At 38.0% G+C, this 21,124-nt stretch overlaps 1 pseudogene; it reads right to left on the reverse strand.

Moving 5' to 3' along the window:
• Positions 1-759: 759 nt before the first annotated feature.
• LOC129780949 (U4 spliceosomal RNA) lies at positions 760-840 on the reverse strand (annotated as a pseudogene).
• Between the last annotated feature and the right edge of the window lie 20,284 nt (positions 841-21,124).

The raw sequence follows: 21,124 nt of genomic DNA on the forward strand, positions 1-21,124 counted from the left end.
GTAGTTCGCTGCATGTGTCCGAGTGATTAGTCATAAAGTCGGTGTATTGGTCAGCGACGTCGGGTTGGCGATTCAGGGGGACTCTCAGTTGACGAGAAATGGCGTCGAGTCTCCGAGTTGGACTCTACCCTTCACTTTAAAGAAGTAGTAGGAGTAGTCGTTCGTTATGGAACGTCTGGTAGATTTTTTTTTGTAGCGAGCATAGGTTGATGACTATCCAATCCCCGATATTGGCAGTGGTGCCTTGACCGATTTTTAAAACGACTCCGTCACAAAACAACATTCGCTCCTAGAATGCAGCAGATCTAGTACTTCATAGTGTCGATCGGAATGGTCTGAATGACTTGTAGTGCGAGCAGAGATGCCAGGTTTGAAGACATGTCTTCATTTTGAAGACATTTTACTTTTTTTTTTTCTGTATTATAGTGACTTTCAACTCATTTGGCTGGTTCGTCACTTTAACTTCCATTTTTGGAAGAATGTCGGGAGTGAGAATTGAACTCGTGACCTTTAGCGTGAGAGGCATGGATGTTACCACTACGCCAGATCGGCTCCGAGACATTTTACTTACTGTGAAGATGTTTGATTTTGTGAAGACATTATGAAATATGTGAAGACATTTCAGTGTGATAGTGTATGTGAATTTTTGAGATATATTTTTCCATAAACTGCAGGGCTTTTGTGTTAGTGTCATTCGTACACTTTTTTGCCAGTGTCACTTGTATACTTCTGATCTCAGTAATCTATAGAGACTTTTGCTTGGGTTTTCTTAGTTTTTAACTAGCAATAATCGCACTTCGATAAACCTCATTGGTTACGATATCGTCACTGTGCAAAGCTAGTTTCTTCAAACTTTTCATAAAAAGCATAAAATCCACATGTATATAGAATAAATTCAACAACAAAGTGACTACTTCAAATTCTGGTTACACACCTTTGCAATAACTAGTTTTTATGGATACGGTTTGAGTTACAACCAAAACTTTAAAGCTGAATTTAACACATTGAGTTATCACAGTTCCGTTTTTATGGAAAATATCCACTCATTTAACGGTATATCATTTCTCAACTCATAAAATTTAGTAAGCAGTTGCGGAGTATATTTTTAGTTCAATTTATTGAAATAAACTTCAAAACCTCAAGGCAAGTTTAATGAAATTCACTATATAGCAATTCCAATTAGAATAAACATTGAAAAAGCTATCAAACTATGTTCAAAAGTGAGTTATTAATTTTAGTTTCTTTCGATATGAATGTGCAGACATTTGAAGACATTTTGTCGTGAAGACATTTGGAAGAATCATCTGGCATCCCTGAGTGCGAGACAACAGCGCAGTTTTGAACTATTGATACAATATTTTATGGCTAATTAATAAAAAACATCTCTCGTAGATCTTTAATCTTTCGAATAATGTTATTTTCATACCATTTCGTTCATCCGATAAACAAATATTAACTCACAAAACCTTCTACTTCGAACGTAATTCTCTCGTTTTCGAGACTATGAATTTACACCCCAGGACAGAAATGAATGATGTATTATGAGGTAATAATAAACATAAAAAAAACAAAAAGGATTCTATAATATAGACTTTTATTAGTTTATTATTAGTTATTATTAGTTTTGTTAGTCCATACCATTAGTAACGGTTACCTTCATTCAAAATCATGATTTTTTTTAATATAGTATACTTGTCATGGTCATGGGTGTCACCCCTCTAAAGGTGACACCTGGGGAGGACCGAAAAGCTTAACCTACTGCAATCTATAACTCGAAATTTCCAACTTTACGACTTGGTCCCCTCTGATTTGACATCGACCAATTGACTGGTTGATGTTGCTAGCAAGGTTTTTTGTGTGCATTCCTTCGATTTGACATATATGTTGTTTTTTTAATTTGATATTTAATTCTAAAAAAAAATGTTAGTGTAATTTGGCAAACATTTAATACCCTGAACAACCAAGTTACTATGTCTTGGTTGTTCAGGGTGTTAAAAATGACGAATTTCGTTCCGAATGAAGAGCATTTGCGGCATTTGTAACATTAGCTACTTTTGTGTTTTCATTTGAAGAAAAATATGGTCGAAGCACATCGTTCGTTTGTGGAAGGTTATGGTGAGCATGCTGCAGTAGTGAAAACATGTGAGAGATGGTTTCGACAATTCAATAGTGATTATTTTGATATGAATAACAATGACCATCCTGGCGCAGCAAAACGTTTTGAAGACGATAAATTGCAGAAGTTTTTGGATGCAGACCCAATCTAAACACAACCAAACCCAACAAAAATTTGCAGGAACACTGAATGTGTCCAGAACAGCAATTGGACATCGTTTGAAAGTCATGGAGAAGATGCAGAAGCTCTTCACATATTGAGCGAATGGCGAATGGAGCATCGCGAAACCATTCGTGAAATGCTCCTTCACCGGTTTCAAAAGAAGTCAGTTTTGCATTGTATTCGCGACGAAAAAGAGATTTACTTCAAGAACCCTACGCGCGAAAAAATAATGGCTTTCCCTGCAAAGCCAAATCGTTTCGGCCGAAAGACGGTGCACTATATGTGATGGGAACAAGAGGATATGGTGAACCACGAGCTACTAAAACCGGATGAAATGGTCAATAGAAATCGCTTCTGACAACAAATTGTAAATTGAAACTTATCAAGACACACCTGGAAAACGTTGTTACTCCCGTCGTATTTTCCAGACTTGGCTCCGTCAGATTATCATCTTTTTTCTTCAAAGGGACATGTCGGGGGATGTCGAAAAATGGGCCGGCGAATAGTTTTCGTCGAAACAAAAAAAAAGTTTTATTCGAACGTAATTTACAATTTAATTGATAAATGAGTGAAATGTTTGGAATCAAACAGGGATTACCACGATTGTAAATATTTTGAGAATTGTGTGTTTGCTTCATCGAAATAACCAGACAACTTCAACTCGCAGTATCTGGTAAACATATGAGCAAAAATATGATTCCATTGTAAAGAGACCCGGTTCAGTCTCGTTGGACTACCAAGCTGCTAGCTCTAATTAGTTTCATCCTACAATCCTAGTAGAGTCGGAAAATAAATCAAACATGATTAAAAAAACTCATCTCAGCGCAACAATAAAATATTTATGTCCTTCCATTCTATTTCTTGCTAAATTTATGGCCCTTAGTTACCCCAAATATTTTAACTACACTCTTTTGCAGACTGGCCGGAAAAATTGTGGGGCATCATTCTCCCCAGTCTGCGCACCAAGCCGAGACCTCATTCCTCCCGGAACGATGGTAAATGGAAGCCTTACCGGCAGCAGCCCAGCTCGTATACACGAGTCGCTTCTCCTGAATCCAGCCAACCGCTTTTCCCATCAGATACCGTCGCACCGCATATTGGTTCACTTGCCCTATCTCAATTCGGGCGAAAGATGAAAGTGAGTGAGATGAAATTTCTTTTTATCCTCCCATCCCGGGGAACTGAGCGGACTGGATGCTTTCTCACACCCTGTCGCGGACGAGTGCTTCGTTTTCCGTCCTCGGATGCTCAGGCGAGAAGTGAAGGCTAGAGTACAATCGTACAGAAAATGACCAACAAAAAATTAAGATTTGCAACACCACCCTTGTGTGCCACCGTCCCATCGGCCAGAGAAATGACCATGGCAGTTGGACGAAAAGGATCCCTCGTCCATTTTGCGCCCACTCGCACAAATCCTCCCACTCCTGGTCCGAAAATACCCTCGGTATCCTTGGCAACGGAAGCTGGACTGGACACGAGGCTGTGCAAACTCATGCTGCTATGTTTGGAGTGCCGGACTTTGGTGTGTGGAAAAAGGCAACGCAGGAACAGCTTCTGAACTCAATTGGTACATAGCTAGATCTGCGAGGAGGGCAATATATATCCATATAGTTGCACAATACACACCTAAATAGAAATACAGCATCATCTTCGTGGCGGAGAGCACCGCCGAGAGAAAGAGAAAATATGTTGTAAAAAGAGAGAGAAGGAGAGGTTATAACTATTGATAAATTTGATACATTCTTCTGCTGGGGAGCGTAGGTGTGTGCGAATGTGAACAAGAACGTTGAAATCTGAAGGCGGGAAGGGAAGAAGCTTATGACGATGGTCAGCAAAAATATGTGTATGTAGCCAACGAGCAGTGCCCGGATGGGTTCGGGTGTGGATTCTTGCGGGGGTGTATTCCTCTTGGGTAGCTCACCCGTTTCTAGGATGGCCTGGTGTGATTTAATGCTCACTTATGATAACGGCCAGGGATGAGTTTGGGGCAGTCGTGCCGCAGTAAAAGGACGCTCGTATACATATATGAATATTTGTATTACTTTTATTGCGGCTTTCATATAAGTTCTTCTCTGCTGGCTTGGATTCTTTTGTTATGAAACAATATTCTTCGAACATAGGAGATGGCAATCGTATGTGTGTGCAGATGCAGATGGAATCGATTTTGGGGTCGAATAAGGGGGCAGAAAGGGATTCTGCTCGGCATCGAAACAATCCCAAAGAGTTAATCCGTAAGGTGGGCAATAAATATTTTATTCACTCGGAATTGTAGTATTGCTTCCATGAAATAGGTGCGGAGCATGAGTTATAGTCATTCGAGGATAGAGAGCTGTGGTTCTGTTGGGGATGAGTAAAAAGTTTATTCATTTCCTGTCGAAAATCAATTTGAGAAATTTGAAATGTTTATTGGTGAAACTTTGGGCTGATATCCAGAAGGAAGTTTGGTACAGATTTAGAATATGTTCAACACAACTTTTCCCTCGGTAAAAACAGAGATACTGCCGGCATTGTACAGATGATATAGGAATTCATTTCGATTAATTTAAATAAATTCAGAACCCAAATAAAGCGCAATTGTACTAACACAAATAAATGTCTTATATTTTATAAAAACAAAAATAAATTTAATTGAATGAGATTAAATGAATTTTAGTTTGGGCATATATTTTCGCTTCCGCTATCGTATTGCTCCATGCTTGATCCATCAATATGTAATCTACGCTTTTTTGGTGGTGCACACAGAACAATTGCACTGCATTTGGGTAAGCGTTGGTCGCGGGTATGTCGGAAGCTGCGAAACACGCGGGGTCGAGTACGCATCAGGCGCGCTCCAAGCTAACACAAACACAATTTATGACACACACACATAAACATATATGTACGACGGGACGGACCCAAACACGTAGTATATTTTTCATCTATCATTCAACATGTTGATGCTGAAATGGGCATTTGTGCAAAATTGAAAAATAGGTCTACCCACAAATCACCCACAACGAACGGTCACCAAGTGGAACGAGATGTACGATATGAAAATCATGTTAGCATTGTCACTATTGGAATGAAACTATGTATGTGATTAAAACTATTAACCCGAATTTCACTTTATATAGAGTGAAATTTGTCCTTACAAATCCGTCAACAAACATTTTATATGTTTGCCCCAGAATGGCAAGCAATTGAAGAGAGCGTATTTTTTGGGAAGAAATATCAATAACTGTGATTTTCGAAGATATTTTTTGTCTTGGAGTAAATTAAAATTGAAATCATGAGTTTTTGAGTGAAAACTCATCAATAACTTTGAGTAGGACTAAGATATTGACAAATTCTGCATCGCAAAATGTAGGTAATGATAAGCTCTACAAGTTGTCGGAAGACAATTTTGATGTAGAATGTTAAATATAAAAGTACTTTGAGTGGAGTTGAGATATTAACTAGCTCTGCATCGCAAAACGTTTGTATTAATAAGCTCTGAAAGTCTTTCTAAGACAGTCTGTATGCAGAATTTAAAAATAAAAGTTAGAAAAAAGGCGCTATATCGGTTATTTCATAAGAGATAGAAAAAAAACTTTGTTCTACAAAGATGTTTCAAATAAATGGGACTACAACATTGTCAACTATGTTAACCTCTATCTATAAGATAAGAGTTATATTTTTTATTTCATCGACAATTTTGGTCACCCTATTTTTGATAACATGAAAATGAGTGCTTTATCATATGTAACAACTTTGTCGAAGACAGTTTTTGTCTAGAGAATAACTGTCGAGCTCTAAATGCTAATTTCAGCTTAAATGCATCTCCCGAATCATTGTGCATTGGCCATTGGATAAGGCCAACATTGCTCGACAAGACCAATTATGTCGTATAAAGAGATACTCCAATAAGCAAGAACCATTGACTTGTAGCATGTAGCAAGTTGAATAGATGGAATTCCGCCTTAAGACACCGTCACCGTCACCTGACACTGTCGATTTGCACAAGCCACTTTCGAGGTGAATATTTCACCAAAAAATCATTCGTCATAGACAGAAATTCAGGGTTGACCACTATAATTTTAAAAAATCAGGAATTATTATTGCTTTCTACAATCTTTTGTCATCTTTCACGCAGCTTAAAAATTCTACCCTCTCAGAACATGTGTTCGTTTTCTCATAGTTTTTATGCTGCTCATAGAGTCGAGGTTTTCGCCGTTGAGAGTATTTTGAAGAGATGTTTAATCGTTTATTTTATTTTACAAAAAACCAAAAACAACATCACTACAGTGAATTGCAGAGAAATAAATATTCAGTATTTATTTGAATTTATCATCCACACTTACCATGAAATTCACCATATGAGGAAAGCATATCAGCAGTGGATGAATTCTTGACGTTATTTGAATCGCTTATGGACAAATTCCATGCCAACTCGACTGGCCATCTCAGATTGCAGTGAAACGTTATGGGTAATGGGAAACATTGGAAAATATTTTATATTATCAGAAATCTTCGAAAAGAGAGGGTAAAATTTCCAAAATTTGCCAATTTTCTTTGTTTTTTTACAGAAAATTGTAACTCAAAAACTCTAATATCTACAAAATTCTGGTCAAGATTTAAATTCATTTTTCTCAAAAGCGTGTTTTTTTTAAATTCTGAAAAAATCTTCCGATATATGATTGACTTGTTGAAAATAATATCTTTTTCAGAATAAAAAAAAACATATTTTTGAGAAAAAGGAATTTTAATTTTCATAATTCAATGAATTAAAAAAAACATTTTTTGATATTTTCCAATGAAAACTTAGATAATTTTCTACATTTCATTTTCTAACCAACATTCAGTAGGTTTTATAGTTTTTAAGTATTTTTTTTTGAAATTTTGAGTTCTTTTAATTTTTTTCCGAAAAATGTTAACTAAAAAACGATAAGATCTACAAAATGTTGGTAACAGAATGAAATGTAGGAAATTTGTGGTTTCCCATTGTCTGCTCTCTGCCACCACATCAAGAAACCATGCTAATCTTATATTTTACCCAATCAAGTATCAGTTTATGCTTTTCCTAAACGAAGTTTGATGTACAGTTCTGAATCATATTTCGGACACTTTGTTCTAATATGTTGAAATGCTTATTGCACTGATGATATACCTATCAAATTAATATCACAATTGCTTCTTTAGAGCAATCCCTTGGTTTCACTATCATTTCATATGAGAACTACATTTGAATTATAATATAATCGGCAAGAATCCGACAACACTACTCATTATCGTTTGTGTTTGACATTTGCTTAGCGTGAGCACGTAGAATTTACCCGTTCATCAATATTTAAATTTCTCCCGTGTTTCATCAGTTCACATCATCGTTATCAGGTTACTGTGATTGCTTGGTAAGCGTTTCGCAGTTGACTATAAAATAAAATCAAGTGTAACATAATTTTCGCCCAAAAAATTACAGAATGAAGTGTTCGAAAATTAAATTCAATCTGTCCGAAATTCGATTTAGTGTCCGAAGTTTGATTCGCGAATGAAGCGAATAATCATTTTAAAAGCATTTTATTCGATGATTTTTTTATGTTTTCAATCAAATAGGTACCAAAGTAGAAAGCTTAAAAGCATATTGAACTAATTTATTAAAAATATCAACCAAATAACACCTGTGCATAAAGTTTAGTTCTGTTTTCTGCATAATATGCCTTAAACGTCGGAAATATGATTTCGAACGGTATAGTGAACCTGTTCATGAATCAATACGGTGCTCCTATGAGTAACAGATAACGGTACTCAGTGTCAAACAAAGTAGTCACACACAAGACAATGCACATGGGGGGCCTCCGTAGCCACATTGGTTGCGCGTTTGTTTAGTAAGCGATCGATCGTGAGTTCGAAACTCAGGGCCCTCATTGACCATCTTTGTGTTGTTACAGAATAGCTACGTCCACGCAACAATCATCAGCGATGGAGATCGATCCACGGTCGAAATATGATCGATTCATCCATACAACTGCTCTGCTCTGCAAGACACATCGGGCTGCTGTTCTATAAATAACTCAACAATGATCAATCAACTGTCTCCGCTGTCCGGTCTAGCTGGATAATGGAAGAACAGATAGAAAACTCTTACGCCTAAATGGCTGCTACTGTGTAAATGTGTACCATATGGAATGGTATAGAAGGGAATACTCTAACGCTGAAAAATGGCAACTGTGTAATGTGCTAATTATAAATATGATAAATATGTGACGTGTACACGAATAAAATTCGGCTCTGTTACAGCTAAAATGCCAATGAGCCTAAAATAAATAAAAGGGACAAAAAGACAATGCACAGTGCGTTGAATGCATAGGAATGCGGGACAAAAATTATAACACCAGAATTTAGCCATTGTAACACTTTGGGGTGATGGAAAAGATTGTTCATAAGTATCATAACTACTATTTTTATAAATGTCTCATGTTATTTTAATAATCGCATAAGTGTCTCAAGCGACAAAATCTTTTTTATGTAAAAACATTACAATAGAAAACATTGTTAAGTTAGTTAATTTAATATTTATTAATTCATATATATACTAATTTATTTATATAGCTCACAAAAAAAATTAAACAATCTTTTTTTTCATAATCTTGCACATCAAGGAAAAATAATTTCGACCAGTACGACACCCATGCCCAAATTTAATACGACTACAAAGGGTTAATCCTTTTTGAATATTTCAAGCATGCAAAGTTGCTTAAATGACCAATATCTTAGCACCCTCAACGTTTCTCTGCAATCTGAGATGATGCTGCCAACTCTTATCTTAAGACGATCGTCAATGAATGTATGGAAAAAAGTAACTCTCGAATTTTCAAATGGGGCTTGAGTTCATTTACTAGTGTCGCATAAATGAACTCCGAATGAACTAATTATTTTGCACAGGGTGTATTATCGTGCAAATGCACATTTCGCAGCAAGTTCCGTATGAAAAATCGATATGACTATTTTCATCGGTACCCTAAATCATACGTTTTGCCTCGTATTCCGTAAGAAGTCCCAGTGAGTCGATTTTTGAGAAAAAAAAATTTCCGAGTTAACAGTCTCGAAGATTCATTCAATTCGAAGAGATTCGCCTTCAATTTTTTTTTTGAAAACCCCAAACTCATGTGGTTTATCGGTTTTCCAGAAACTCAAATTTTGACGGCTGTGCGACACTAATAGGTGAAGTCCGTGGGAATCAACATATTTAAGAAAGTCCTGTTTGAAAATTCGAGATGGCCTTTTTCATTGGCTTATACATATATTCACTATAGTTTCACCATCAAAGCCGAGTCTCTCTTGAGTGTGACGAGCAATTGTTGTATAAAGTCTTATTATATTGACTTTTAATTCAAAAAGTTCACTTTGAGTAATATTACACTCTGAACGTTGATGGAGATCAATAACTTTGCTGCTACTCGTACATACACATCATACAACAACATGGAATTGCTGACAGGGTAATATTATTCTCCAAACTCAATCTCGTTGAAATTTTTTAATTCGGTAGATTTTTTGAAATTATCTAGTCAGGTTATGGAAAATTTCGAAACATTTTTGCGTAGTGAAAATAATTTGAGAATTTCACTCTGGAAAAGCTCAATTGGTAACGATTATGAGTTCAAATTTCTAAGCTGGAAAAAAATTGACACGGATCCCTGTATATTTTCTATGGATAATTTTCATTCTGGTAAAACGAACTGTAAAAATCAGGGAAAATCAGGATCATTTCTGAAAAAAAAAAACAAGCAAAATTGAGTGTCTGTCAGGATATCAGGGAACATACCAAAAAGTCTGGGAATCACGAAATCACGTGAGGACTGTTGAAGTATCAGAGCCATAAATTCTATTCCAATTAAAAGTCGCCTGACTTGGGTTTTCGGCTTTATAGAGGTGAAATTGTAAAATATGACCAATCATATAATTTTTGGGGCGCCTCTCTGTAGGCTCTCTCAAATAAAACTGAGTCAAGCTATCACAATATTAACTGAAGCTGTGTTCAGTACGGAATTATATCGTACTTACGTCACCACGTGTAGCCCGACCACACTTATAAAATGCGAGATATCGATTGTAGCGATAATGGATTTCTTTTGGTCTCAACCTTACAAAAACATATCACAACAAAAACAAATCTTCCTTCAACCCTCAATCTGGTAGATTTATATTACTGTAATATGATGGAAAATATGTATATCAATATCGACTGAATAATCACCGGATATCCGGTAAATATTCACTCCTCCAATAATCCCACTTGTTAGCCGTTCTGTCGCATGTTTATACTATGCACCCTAAAAGACGCTCCTCCGGTGCGGAAGGACCACGGAAGTCAACAGCTCTACTCCTACGAAATTGAACTTTTGCCCCTTCATCGTCTCGTCTCGGCGATGAGCTGAAATTATTTCCGTTCGACATCAATAATAAACCATCAATTCTCGTTCGCCGCTCCTAGGGTTATATTCGGCCGCGCTGTTTGTGGGGTAATTTTCATATTGCAACTGGAATAAATATAGCTTGATCATAATTCTTACATTAACATACATGGCACACAGCATAAACAAAATGCTAGCGAGAGCAGTCGGTCACATTTCCAAACGATGACAGGCAGCAAGTGGCAATAAATATTAAAGGATCCTGCCTTTTCTGGTCCATACGGCGGCTGCCTCCGGAGAAGGGAGTCAGTAATTTGCCACGTGCTCAGCGGAAGAAAGCCAAAATGTTGTTTTTCCTTTCGTCGTATGCTGTTCTCGTCTGCATTTTTCATTGAAATATTACTACTAGAATGAGGGTTGCAAAAGGGGATGGAACATTAGAACAAATGAATAGGATTGAAGTTTTTATGAAAAATATAAAAATAAACCTTAATTTTTCACAACCGGCTGTAAAGTGTACGAGCAGAGCAAGTGAGGAAGCATGGCTCGGAGAATTGAATTGAATTGCTCGCAGCAGCATTATGCTGCATGAGTCGAGAATGGGCTTGGGGTGGTGTGGTTGGCATAACAGAATTTTACTGTACCGCCAACAGGCTCAGCATGAGGTAACCCGGTAACAGGTTCCACTGAGAGAACTCGCGCACAGGGGCACTTCAAGTGCACTTGTTGTTTAGTCCTGTCACATCATTCCCCATTTTTCGTTCCGGGAAATTTAGTCAACTCCTTCGAGACAAACTCACACACATACTCAATAAAGTGAAAACGGTTTTTGTTCTTCTTCCCCTCTGACTCTCAAACGTGTTGTTTTGAGCGTACAAAATGCACTCAAGAGCAATTCAAGTGCCATTTACTGGCGTTGATTAAAGATTCATACATTAAATTAATGATTATTGTGACGATTTATTTGAGTTTGACGGAGAGTGTGTGATTGATTGAAAGCACTTGTAAGGACATTTTTTATTAGGCATCGGCGTCGACGAAGCAATAACATTCAGTGTATACAAGGAGGTCTCTTTTCCTCGGTCAGGAAACATCTGATGTTAGAAAACGTAAAACAAAACAAATAAAGCTGAACCGGAATTCATAATTCATGAATCCTCTCGATTCGTGTTGAGATATGTTTTCCCAAAGGAGGAAGAAATTAGGTTTACTCAGAAATTTCCAGTCAGAGTTTTTGTTTTAAATTCAGCCATTGATTCAATTATCTCGAAAACGACATAAACTATTTCGACATTTGCATTTATTCTACGTAATTTTCCGAGTTACGTGTATAAATATCAATGCTAAATCAAAGCACTTCTCGGTGGATTGATACGAAACTATTCTAGAGGAACAGATGAATAGGGATTGACATAAATTATACGCTTCCCAAGCTCCTGTCTCATCCTTTGTGTCCTTCCTCGTGACCTGACCCGAATGACGCATAAAATCGCGCAGGTAGGCCCCGACGAAGATGAGGACAGAAGAAGAACAGGGAATAAAACAGTAAAAACCACATACGGTACAGAAGTGACTGGTTTGGGCTGGCAGCTTAAATTATGATAATGATAAATAAGGCAACCTTTTTTCTTGAGGCGCCATTGTCAACGTATTAAACTGATAAAAATTTAATTTATATGGCGCTATGAAGAATAACCCGAAAGATAAGGCATCATAAAATTATTATATCGTTGTCTTCCTTCGGATTGCTGATCCTTTCCGCCTGCAGTGATGCCTTCCATCTAGCCAGCAGACAAATAAAAATGCCCTGTAACATATTTTTCTATAACTCGAATTGATCCCTTCGGCCCTTCCCTTATCCGTGGCTGTTTTTATTTAATTTTTAAACTGATGATGAAAATTGAACCGCTTGTTTGTCTAGAATTCAACACGCATTACAAATGTCATAATTTTATTAGCAGAAGAATGACAAGGCAGCGAATGGAACAGAAACACAGAAGGGGATCGTCCCGAATGGTACACAATTAGAATGATAATGGTAATTTACCCCGGGCGAGTCAACTATTTTTCAACGCTTCTGTGACTATTACACGACAGATGTGATTTATGTTGTCACTCTCTCGACGAAAGATGGACCAGTAGCACTTTTCATTGTACAACATCGAACATAATAAACAAATATTACATTGTTAGGAAACACTACCGATGCCATGTGGAAAGGAAAGAATAGAAAGTTGGACCTGCAAAGAATATGTTTTATTAATTTGACGGCTTCTGTTTTTTTGGTGTGACGGTCCGAGCCGAGTGACATCCAGGAAGCGTAAAATACTGTGCCCTACTTGTAGATTTACAGATGGAATAGGCCGTTCCCGAAAACGATTGCCAAACGGCATAAAAAATAAATGTGTGAATTATGTATGCCCAGAGGGATTGCTTTTCACCCCTGTCTGCTTTTAGTTAGGGCTGCAACATCATGTTTACTCTGGCAGCCTAAATCTGTGTTTGATAAAGTGAGTGACTAAGCTGTGTGTTCCTGTAGCGTGAAGAGCGAAAATATTAATAATAGACTTGTCTCGCCTGGAAGAGGGAGCAAATCCTCAGAGACATTTAATTTTACGGATAAAAAATGGAAATTGAAAAATAAACGCTACTGACGTAATGAAATAATCGCGGCTGCCTAAATTGAATTGTCATTTTTCCTATGATAATGATCGCAGAGGTATTGCTCGTTTCGGGTCGGATCATGCTTTAAATTTAGAATCGTGAAACGAATTCACTTGGTGCGCGGAAATCGAATTGACAATCTAATGGATGGGTTCTTTGTGTCCAAATTCAACAGTTGAGTTCAGTTCACTACAGCGAAAAATACAAGTTGAGAGATCTTCGTTTTTTGTTTATTCGTACTTGTTGTTTTGTAGAAATTCATACTAAACCATTGAGATTTGAGTTACCGCATACACCAGGATATAAATTTGAAACCAAATATTAACAAAAAATGGCTTTAACTGTCAATGTGACCCTCATCATAATGCATCATTGGCAAAATTGCCTTGTTTAAATCATTTAGCAAATGATTTAAACTCCAGACAAAACTGCTTTTGCTTTGCAGTATAAATTTGGAAATTCTTGAACATGTCGACTTTTGTACTTGGAAAGCACGATTTGTGATCAGCATTGATTTTCTGTTGTAATTCAAAGAAAGCAGCTGCAGAATCACATAGAATGCTTGTCAAAGCTCGCGGTGAACGCGGTCAAAAATTATAGTGCTTTGAGTGGGTAAAAAAATTAAAAAATGATAAAAATGGTGATTTTGACGAGAGAAATAAAGACCCTTGAAAACTTCCGAAAACAGTTCAAGGACAGACCATCTCTAATGTATATCGTAGGAGAATTTCGAAGAAGACTGTCGTTACTGGACCGCTTACACAAGAAAAGTTGGTTGGTGCCGAGAACTTCATCCGCAAGGCCATCCAAGCGTAAGCTTTTCCGGAAGAGATCTAGGTTCCCCAAGAAGCGTTTCCAGAACCGTGAAGGAGCAAGCGAAGTCTAGTGCACTCTGAAAGTGCAGTTCGATTTCGACAATAATGATGCTTTACACTTGCACGGTCGCATTGATGCATGCGAACTTTTAATCTGGGATCATAATTTGGTACCCAAACTCGATGTTTATAAAAATGTCCTATTATTCATGTCACATTACAGGTCTGACCAATAAGCTTAGAATTAGAGGTTACTTACTGTACTTCTGCACAAAACTCGTCATTATAAGATAAACTTATTTTCAGACACAATTTTCCCTCAAAATTCTTGATTCAATTGCAAATAATTTGTTTCTCAGTTACATGGAATACATGTTAGACACAGAAAAGTAAATTTTCATTCATAATTTTTATTTTTCTAAGAATCTATTGGCACTTTCGCTTTACACCAACACCGGGTTTCATGTTCAGCTTAATTCCGCAAACATGAAATCAAATTGGACTAACAACTATGTCATTGTAGAACATATGGGAATTAATTTCTTTCGAACTCTCTCTCTCTCTCTCAAAGCTTTTCCAGAAGTTCAAAGTTTTTTCTTGCTATAACATTGATCTACGGGTAGAGACGAATAGAACAAAATAAAGTTGGCTCAAATCGGACGTTTCCTTCCTCGGGTTTCGCGCTTACACATTTGACCTTCCATTTTTATTTATATAGATAAAATATATAAGAGTCCGTTATTTCGCGTTTTCATGTGCACACGTGACCGAGTGGTTAGCGTCCCACACTATCATGCCGGGTGTTCGGGTTCGATTCCCGTTCTGGCCGGGGGATTTTTCGTCAAAGAAAATTCTTCCGGCTTGCACTGTGGTCACGCGTATTCTAGAGCTTGCCACTCCAGAGTACATTTAAGGCGTGTTATTCGGCATCGAAATCTCAACCAAGTATTAATGAATGACGCTAGTTAATGAACACGTTGAGACGGCAAAAGTTCCACAGGGAACGTTAACGCCATTAAAGAAGAAGAAGAAGAATTTCGCCTAAAAATCAATTTTTACTTTCGAAAAAGGATCGCAGACATCGAATTAACTAATAACGCTTCCGGCCTTCCGAAAATTTAACGATTTTTCTCCTCTATAGAGAGGAATACAACGAAATAAAGATTGCTCAAATTTGACCATTCCTTCCTCGGGTTTAGGGACTGTGTCAGCTAATTCCAATTCTCACGTTTTGTTTTGTTTGTTTTAATGTGTCAGTAGTAGCTTATTGAAAAGAGTGAAGAGTTGATTCTGCGCAGGTGAGCAGGCTGCTTATTAAGGTGAAAATGATAAATCGAATGTTGTTCACGGATGAAATCATCAGGATTTGGGTCTACCCTCGCACAAAAACAGGTGCCATAAGGGGCATATGAACGCTAATTGTGTAGAATCTTTGCAGAGTACAAAATTCGATCAGGTATTTGGGGTTGAGTTCGATTCATCGACCAAAACGTCAACTGGATTTAATCAATAAACATCCTGTTTACAGGACGAATGGTTCACGCTCAACCTTCGCTTTCGCACATATCAAGTCGCTTTGGTTAGCGATATCGTGAAGATGTATCACATGGATGCGATAGAAAAGTATTACAATGAACCAAGGCCCAAGAACTCTTCCGGAACCGTAATTCAACATCACATTCATTGGCGAAAATGAGAGTGACCATGAGAAGTTAATTCAGGTGGAAAAAATGGGTGAAATTGTTTGTGTGACAGGCAATCTGCTAATGTGGATTGAAGTCGTAAAGTTTCTACACAAAATAACAATAAATGACAACATGTATCAATCTGAGTGTTTGCAGAAAAGGTTGCTTCCACTGTACAAGAAGTATAGCACCCTGCCACTATTCTGGCCGGATTTGGAATCGTCGCACTATGCCTGAGCCACTCTAAAGTGGTTTAAGGATAAGGATGTAGATTTAGTTGAGAAAGACATCAAGCCACCAAACTGTCCCCAGCTTCGTCCGATCGAAAGATACTGGGCTATTGTCAAACGAATCTCCAAATAGCATGGTAATAATACTATGGCCACATTCAATGCTGTGTTCAAGAAAGCTAATCGATTCACTTATATAACGTAATAAAAAGCGTTAAGTTGAAGGTTAGAGCATATTTCCAATAATAATTTTTTACTTATACTTATATATTTAGGGTAACACGGGGTGAGTTGGACATACGGGGTGATTTGGACCACCCATTTATCTCAAAAAGTACGACTCAACTTGGATTTTTTATAATGTCATTTTCTTTTATTATTAAACCGTATGTAACTAACGTAAAAAAAAACTTTGGTAAAATTCGACAGTTGGAAGGAAACGGTAGCATGAACACAACAAGCCTTTTGATTGTCAAAAAATGTGAGTTTTCCGATCGTGGTTTTAAGGTTTTTTCTTTGATTTTCTTTTCTTTGATCTAATTGATTCCAGATGTCACGGAATTACAAAAAGAGGATGGGTAGACAACGTTGGAAGAAGAAGGAGCTTGAAAGAGCAGATGTATGCAATGGCTTGAGTATCAAGAACGGATTTTCTTTGACCAACAACGAAAGTGTTTGAAAATGCTCGAAAAACAGTGAAAAGATTCATGCAGAATTCGAGATGGTGTGAATCCAATTTTTCTGGTCTGGAATCTGACCAAGACACCTGGTATCGATCCCAAACCACTGTCACTGATTGTAACATTATCCCAAAATACTTTACATAAAAATAAGTATGTTTTTTTTCGATGAAACACACACTGGACCAATTCACCCCATAGACGGTCCAAATCACCCCGCATCAAATTTTAATGTCCAAAAATCATCTCTTTTATTTTATGATATGTTTGGTAGTTTGAAGCTTGATAAAGGGTGTGTCACATCAAATTGCATCACGGAAAAAACGCTGTAGAAATTCGCCCAGTAGACCGATCCTTTTGAAAATTTTAGACAGTAAAATAAAAACTATTAAACAACTTTTGGCATTTTCTTTTTATTCATACTTCGAGCCCAAGTCCGTATGCTCGCACCTTCCTCTTTACCCCGTCCATAAAGTTCTGTACAACGTCAGGTTGTAGTTTTTTTGAACAGAAATCCATTTTCTCTTGAAGTCTGCCTCCGATTTGACAACTTTTGGGTTCTTCCGGAGGGCCTGCTTCATAATCGCCCAATATTTCTTTATTGGGCGAAGCTCCGGCGCGTTGGGCGGGTTCATTTCCTTTGGCACGAAGGTGACCCCGTTGGCTTCGTACCACTCCAACACGTCCTTTGAATAGTGCTGCTTCAATAGTGGTAGTAAGCACTTCTGTAGGCACTTCTTAAGGTAAACCTGCCCATTTACCGTGCCGGTCATCACGAAGGGGGCGCTCCGCTTTCCGCAAGAGCAGATCGCTTGTCACATCATGTACTTTTTGGCAAACTTGGATAGTTTCTGCTTGCGAATCTCCTCCGGAACGCTGAATTTGTCCTTTGCGGAGAAGAACAACAGGCCCGGCAGCTGACGAAAGTCCGCTTTGACGTAGGTTTCGTCGTCCATTACCAGGCAATGCGGCTTCGTCAGCATTTCGGTGTACAGCTTCCGGGCTCGCGTCTTCCCCACCATGTTTTGCCTTTCGTCGCAGTTAGGAGCCTTCTGAACCTTGTAAGTACGCAGGCCCTCCCGCTGCTTGGTCCGCTGGACGAATGAACTTGACAAATTCAGCTTATTGGCGACATCCCGGACCGAACTTCTCGGATCACGTCTAAACACTTAACTACGCGCTTGTGATCTTTTTCACTGACGGAGCATCCATTTTTGCCGTTCTTCACCTTCCGGTCGATGGTTAGGTTCTCGAAGTATCGTTTTAGTACTCTGCTGACCGTGGATTGGACGATTCCCAGCATCTTACCGATGTCCCGATGTGACAACTCCGGATTCTTGAAATGAGTGCACAGGATTAATTCACGACGCTCTTTTTCGTTCGACGACATTTTTCCAAATTTACGAAAAATTGACAGTGAAGCATGGCCAACGTGATCTATACACTCTTATCTGATTATAAGCGAAAGCTGCAGATATAATTCCTAAAAATTAAATTTCTACAGCGTTTTTTCCGTGATGCAATTTGATGTGACACACCCTTTATAATGATTAAACATTATTGATTGAGAGAAGACAAGTGTAGCTCAGTATACAATGTGACATTTTTTATTTAGACCGTATTGGTTTGTAAATATTAGGCGATTTGCTTAGGTGGTCCAAATTCCCCCCTTTTCCCCTACTTTTTCTTTACACACTGTAAGAAGATAAAACAATGTTAGACGGTTTGCTTGTTTGAAGTATCAATAAGAATGAATTTTAAGATTAAAAATATGTTTACAGCCTATTTCCGATACACTCCTTATTAACCTATGGTCTTGTACCGTAATCTTTCCTGGTAACACGAATGCTTCAGCAACGCGAATAATTTTCTTATCACAAGTACCGCCTTGCAGAGCAATTTGTAATTGACGACTTCATAGAAGGAACTCTGTCAATTGAAGACGAAATTCATCAATGAAGACGAACTAACAAAACTGTTCGCTTTCGAAAATAATGAGCAACAGTGAATAATCAACAAAACGTACGATTTTGTCAACCATTGCAAAACTATTTGACTCTTCGAATTGTACGATCCGGTCGTAATAAAAGCGAAAATTATTATACAAGAATTATGGCTGCTGTCTTGCGATTTGGATGATACAGTGCCTGAATCTCTGGATCGCAAATGGAAGACGTATTGTAAAGAGTTACCGAACATTTCTGCATACCATGTGGAACGTTACGCATTCTTGTTCAATGCTACAGTTTTGTTGCATACATTTGGTGACGCTTCAGAAGCTGCCTACGGAGCATGCACATATGCCCTAAGTGAAGACGCTGAAGGAAAAATAAAGGTACAATAGCTTGAATCAAAATCCAGGATTGTACTTGCTCACCTCTCGCATACAACTTTGCTACGACGTCGCGGTACTTCTTCATCGTGCGCGGTAAACAAACAACAAATGACAGTCCCCCCTATTCTACGCGCCGAATGACGTGAGATGGCTCAAGTCACGGTGTTCCCGAAGGCGAATGGAGTGACTATAGTTTGTCACTAGGTGAGATTTGAACTCGTATCCTCATATGTTGTCGACTTTGCTATCAAATAGGAGCTATAAAGTAAGGTGGCTTCCAGAATAAAGCGAGAAACTTTGTCATCTCGCGGAATAAAGTGGAGTAAGTCGACACCGTGCGCGTCGATTAGCCTATATATGAGGCTGAAGCTGACACCAATACCAATACACAGAATGCACACACCGATGGAAAATTGTTCTACTGTTCATTTGGACCGGACAGCGGAGACAGTTGCTATGGTCATTGTTGTGTAATTCATGACATAAACAGCCAGATGTTTCTTGTTGCAAGCAGCAGAGCCTGCGTAGATGGACGACTCCGACAGTAAATCGATCTCCGTCACTGATGATTGTTGCGTGGATGTAGTTATTTTATAATTACACCTAAAGATGGTCCTGAGTTTTGTGCTCACGATCGATCGCTTAGTAAGCGAACGAGCTACCAATGCCCCTTGAATTCTATTTGAAAAGGTTTTAAAAAACAGTGTTCGACTGTTTACAAAGATGATTACTTCATTGTGATACTTCATATTGCGTTCAATTATGGCATATTATTGCATTCATTCACATTTTATTCAAATGTCAGAGTTCTAACAGCATGGCATATGACTATGACATATTCCTAAAATAAACTTACAAATAATGGAATGGTCGAATGAGCGTTCAAAGTTCATCAACTGTTCCTATTATTCTAAAATATATGAACATTACGAACGTGAACGATGAGAGCAATATTTTGTGTTCAATCGACCAGGAACTACATAAATTACGAAGTATGAAAGCTGTAATTAATAGAGGAAAAGTGAAATCAAATCTAACTTATTCTAATAAAGCAACTTTTTCACACAAATCGAATCGCCACTTCCGTGCACACGGAGTAATACATTCGTAGAATCTATTTCCTCTCTTCATCCGACGTGACTGGCAAAAGTAACACATTCCTTCATTGAACATTTCTCATTTTTGTACGCCATCATTGCTTCATTCCCCAAAGCCCAATACCATGATTCCGCTCCGGTGAGTAACGCAAGTAGCCGGTATGAATTCGTCACAGCTACGAATATAAACGAAAATTAATAAAAATCTTCAACCTAATGCGATAAATTACACATTTTTAATCTTTGGCCCGCTTTGTTTATACACATTTTCAGCCCCAGCTATCTGAACCGGGTGCCTTTTTTTCTTCTCTTGAATGGGCGTAGGCTTTGCGGGTTTTCTTTCGGTAGCTCGATCCTGTTTTTTATTCATTCAGTTACATGCCAACACCTGCAACCTCCCATCTTACTCCCAACAATAGTGAGAATAATCTTCATTCACTAAGAGGTTGCCCCTTCACTCACCTTTCATTTGCCCATTCTGATTTGAGTGTTCGATGTAGCAGTTGCGTGTGAAAGAATTAAAAAGAAACGGTTATGTTTCTACTTTTATGAATGAGTTGTTGAAAAATCGTTTAATTTTTTCTTCCTCTTTCGCCACCGGCAACTAGAGAGGGCGTTTCTTCTTGGCCCCTCGGCTAAAGCGCGGGATATGTATAGAAAATTTAGAAATTCGTCGCGCCGCTGCGTTCGATTCGGCGTTTTTCCTTTATCTTTTGTAAGACACTTCACGATCCGCAATTGGGGCTCTTTTTTGGAGAATAGTTACTCTATCAAAGCAAAACATGTTTCTTTCGAAGCGTAAGCACCAACAACGGCTGCCCACTCGATCTCGTGCGGAACAAATTGGCGAATGATCTTGAAGTGAGTTCTTCTCTTTCGAACACTGTCTTGGATTGCAAAATTTCACACCTTGATCTGTGTAGAACTCAGAACATAAAAATATGTAAATTTATCAAATGTATTTCACAGAA

Source organism: Toxorhynchites rutilus, chromosome 3 (genome assembly GCF_029784135.1).
Source record: "Toxorhynchites rutilus septentrionalis strain SRP chromosome 3, ASM2978413v1, whole genome shotgun sequence".
Classification (NCBI taxonomy): Eukaryota; Metazoa; Arthropoda; class Insecta; order Diptera; family Culicidae; genus Toxorhynchites; species Toxorhynchites rutilus.